The following is a 1,353-nucleotide window of genomic DNA, read 5'->3' on the forward strand; positions in this document are numbered from 1 at the left end:
TCTTCTGTGTCTGTGTTAATTGGTTTCCCTTTTCTTTGTTGAAGAGGGTCTGTGCAATCCTTCTGCCTAGTCCGCCATCTTGCCCCGCCTCTCAGCTTGCTAGCTTTTAAGATCCCAGTTTGCCAGCTATAGTTTTATGTTCTGTCCCTCCCTATACAGTGTTCAGAGGATGTGGTCAGCAGTCAGGCCCAGCCTCTTGAACTTGAACTCATATGTAGAAGAAATACAGGTTGCTTATTTAAGCAAGCCATTTGCATAGACAGTATGGTAGTACATGCTGACTTTTAAAAATGTAAATTTGAGGGGGTAGTTGTTGCCTGCCATTGAGTCTATTCCAACTCATATCACTTCTCTGTAGGACAGAGTAGAAGTGCCCCCATAGGATTTCCTGGGCCATAATCTTTACTGGAGCAGGTCTTTCCTCCCAAGGAGCCACTGGTGGTTTGAACCACTGACCTTTATTAGCAGTCAAGTGTTTAATCACTGTGCCACTAGGGCTCTTTAGGAGGTTGTGTAGGAGGCAAGGGGAGAGAGAGCCCCCATCCAAGGCAAGAAGCCGGAAGCCAGGGCCAACAAGAGCCAGATCCAGGTAAGGGGAGGGCAGAGAGATTTGGAATAACTAAGGGAGACCAACTTTCTGTCTGTTTGTTGTACTTTGGTGGCTTGCATGTTGCTGTGAGGCTTGAGACTGTGCCACTGGTTTTTCAAACACCAGCAGGATTGCCCATGGTGGACAAGTTTTAGTGGAGCTTCCAGACAGACAGACTTGGAAGAAGGAAGAGGTCATCCACTTCTCAAAGAATTGGCCAGGGAAAACTTTATGAATAGCAGAGAAACACTATCTGATACATTACTGCACAACTTTATGAATAGCCCTGAAACATTGTCCGATACAGTGCCAGAAGATGAGCCCATAGGGTCTGAAGGCACTCAAAATACGACTGGACAAGAGCTGCCTTATCAGAGTAGAACTGACCTTAATGATGTGGATAAAATAAAGCTGTCGGGACCTCCATTTGCTGACGTGGCATGAGTCAAATTGAGGAGAAACAGCTGCAAACATCCATTAATAATCAGAACATGGAATGTGCGAAGTATAAATCTAGGAAAATTGGAAGATGTCAAAAATGAAAAAGAATGCGTGAAGATTGATATCCTAGGCATTAGTGAGCTGAAATGGACCGGTTTGAGCCATTTTGAATCAAGACAACCTGATCTACTATGCCAGGGATAACATATTGAAAAGGAATGGTGTAGTATTCATCATTAAAAAGAATGTTTCAAGATCTGTCCTGTAGTACAATGCTGTCAGTGATAGGATAATATCCATATGCCTACAAGGAAGGCCAGTTA

At 43.9% G+C, this 1,353-nt stretch overlaps 1 protein-coding gene across 1 annotated transcript in view; it reads left to right on the plus strand.

The window, feature by feature from the left end:
* The window catches only part of MYO5B (myosin VB), a 351,393-nt gene that overhangs the window by 344,354 nt on the left and 5,686 nt on the right, over window positions 1-1,353 (plus strand). The gene's annotated exons all lie outside the window — the stretch shown is intronic.

This window comes from Orycteropus afer, unplaced genomic scaffold (genome assembly GCF_000298275.1).
Source record: "Orycteropus afer afer isolate SDZICR_OR568_19922 unplaced genomic scaffold, OryAfe1.0 scaffold00113, whole genome shotgun sequence".
NCBI classification, from domain to species: domain Eukaryota; kingdom Metazoa; phylum Chordata; class Mammalia; order Tubulidentata; family Orycteropodidae; genus Orycteropus; species Orycteropus afer.